We start from the raw sequence: 3,064 nt of genomic DNA on the forward strand, positions 1-3,064 counted from the left end.
TGTGCCCCATCCCTTAGATCAACTCCTCTGGAATGTTATCATTCCAGCCAGGTGTATCAACACTCTTTTTGGCCACATGGCAAACCTCTCCAGGAAAACTTTTTTAGAAGAGAAATGTTTTGTCACACTGACTCAGTTTAGCGTGGTGTTATCTCTGGTATGTAGACATAAACTTTTTTAATTTTTTTTAGTAGGAAGTCAAAATGAGTAACATCTAATGGAGTGACAAAGCAAAATTTCCACAGAGTACAGCTGTGAGAAGCATCAACACCAGTAACTTGAGGAGTTATGTATTTTTTCCTGCTCTGGCTAGTCAGTGATTATGAAAGAGTGACGAGAAGGCTGATTTGCATAAGAAATACCCTCAGGACAATGCAGAGTTTTGTTTCACAAGTTTTTAGGTTCAAAAAGCCAAGTAAAATTGTTTTCCAATAACTTTCCACTGTCCTGCACTTTTGAATTCCTGACTCTGTCAAGCTATGGAAATGCCAGAATGTCACAAGGCAGACAGTTCTTCCTGGGTTTTACCTAGGCAGAAGTGGTAAAACCTGAAAATCTTTTAATATTTATTACACACCTTATAAATAATTTTGTAAGATTGTGTCTTTCAAACGGGGTGACAGATGAGGACACCTTCAGTCTGGCTGAATAATTTGCCCCCAGCATGTGCTCGAACACAGACAAACAGGATGTTTTAGCCCCAATTTATTGATAGAAAAATTGAGGCAAGGAAGTGAAGGCATTTATTTTTCAAGCCTTAAAAGTGCTCATTTGTAAGCAGGCAATTTAGGCTCGAACTTTTTTTTTCCCCTTTTTTTTTTTTTTTGAGGAAAAGGACCGTGTATATACAGTTCCCATTGAAATTACACTTGAGGCACCCAAGCAGAAAGACTTTGGCCATACTCTTTTGGGGTCCTGCAGCCCTAATCCCATGTTCTAATTGGCCAGTAATCTGTGGACAGATATTGTAACAGTTCCTTTAGAATATTTTTCTACTTCTCGCTCATTTGCATACTAATGGCATAAAAATAGGCACTTCCTGCCAGTAATTAGTTAGAGCCCAGAATTTAAAGAAAGAAAAACACCACAGCATTATGGTAGACGGATGGTACTGAGGAAGCTGCAGAAAAGAGTCACTTCTCTGGTGCTCAGAGAGTGCCTTTAATTTAGAGTTCAAGGCTGGCAACTCTGTTACCTCTGTGTAACAGGGATTAACTGTTTGCTTGGCCTAATAACTTTGCCTCTAATGAGCCTCTCTAACTTTTTTCATGGCAAATCACTCGATCTGTCCTGCACCCAGGCTTGCTGCTGTAAAACTGTAAAATCTTTTTCTTTTTTTACCTTTTTCCCAGAAAGAATAATGCTGGAGGTGAAGTCTGCACCGTGAGCAGAGTTCCGTGTGGATCACCGGGACTCAGACCATCACAGAGGCTGCTCAAAGGTTCTTCACCTAATGAGGCACTGTGAAACTTATACTACATCAGGTCATATGCAAGTTCTAGGTTTAAAGAGCCCTTTAAGAGCTGGAGAGCTTTGGGTGTACATAAGGGGTTGTTTGACCTCTCACGTATAGGCCACAGACTTGAGTGCAAACCAAGCTGGTGATAGCTAGAAATGTTCCTCTTCTGACAGCAACATAGGAAGATTTTAGTTAAGAAGTCACAGAATCACAGAGTGGTTTGTATTGGAAGAGACCTTAAAGATCATCCAGTTCCAATTAACTTGAATGAGAGAGTGAAAGTTTATTTTGCTGCTTTCATTCCCCTGACTTCTGGACATCCTCAGTACATGGAGCTCCTGGAGAGGGTTCAGCAGAGGCTACAGACAAAATTAAGAGACTCTCTGTTACGAGGAAAGGCTGAGGGAGCTGGGCCTGTTCAGCCTGGAGAAGGGACACTGAGAGGGGACCTCATCAGTGTCTATCAGTGTCTGCAGGGAGGGGGCAGAGGATGGACCAGGCTCTGCTCAGGGATGCCCAGCAATGGGACAAGAGGAACCGGCAGGAAATAATGCCCAGGAAGTTCCACCTGAACATAGGGAAGAGCTTCTTTCCTGTGCAGTGACTGAGCACTGGAACAGATCACCCAGAGAGAGTGTGGAGTCTCCCTCACTGGAGGTATTCCAGACCCATCTGGACACAATCCTGTGCTGTGTACTCTGGGATGGCCCTGCTTGAGCAGTGAGTTTGGACTAGGTGACCCACTGTGGTCCCTTCCAACCTGACCCATTCTGTGATTCTGTGAGATAAATATTACAAATTGCATTCTCCAGGGCTATCAAACTGACACCTTCAGCAAGGAATTAAAAGGAGAAACTCTTCCCATGGTGATACTTAGAAAAAATTTCAGCAATTACTGTTTGCAATCTATGATCAGACAATACTGATCTCCAGCAATGCAATCTAAAAGCTCATGAGATGAATCTGGAATCTGCAGTTAATTATATACCTTTAACTTATTTACCTATTTCAAGAGCAAAGTAATTATTAAATGTATTAATACATGGACTGTAACTATTAGTTTCTTTAGAGCCACTGCTCTCAAAGAACCATGGGATGAATCTGATAAATGGTGTCTGTGCTGCTTAAGACTGAGACCTGAAATGCAGCAGTAAATGTTTGGTCTCCTGAATGGGATCCAGAATCACAGAATGGTTTGTGTTGGAATGGACCTTAAAGATCATCTAGTTCCAAGCCCCCCACCATGGAGAGGGACATCTTCCACTATCCCAGGTTACTCCAAGCACCATCCAACCTGGCCTGGAACACTTCCAAGGATGGGGCAGCCACAGCTTCCCTGGGCATCCTGTGCCAGGGCATCACCACCCTCACAGGCAAGAATTTCTTCCTAATATCCCATCTAAACATGACCTCTTTCAGTTTCAAACTCTTTCCCCCTTGTCCTGTCACTCCAGGCCCTTGTCCGAAGTCCCTCTCCAGCTCTCTTGGAGCCCTTTAAGCACTGAAAGGAGCTCTAAGGTCTTCCCAGAGCCTTCTCTTCTCCAGACTGAGTAGCTCAACTCGCAGCCTGTCTCTAATAGCAGAGGGGCTCCAGCCCTCAGAGCA

Source organism: Lepidothrix coronata, unplaced genomic scaffold (genome assembly GCF_001604755.1).
Source record: "Lepidothrix coronata isolate B3197 unplaced genomic scaffold, Lepidothrix_coronata-1.0 Scaffold238, whole genome shotgun sequence".
NCBI classification, from domain to species: Eukaryota; Metazoa; Chordata; class Aves; order Passeriformes; family Pipridae; genus Lepidothrix; species Lepidothrix coronata.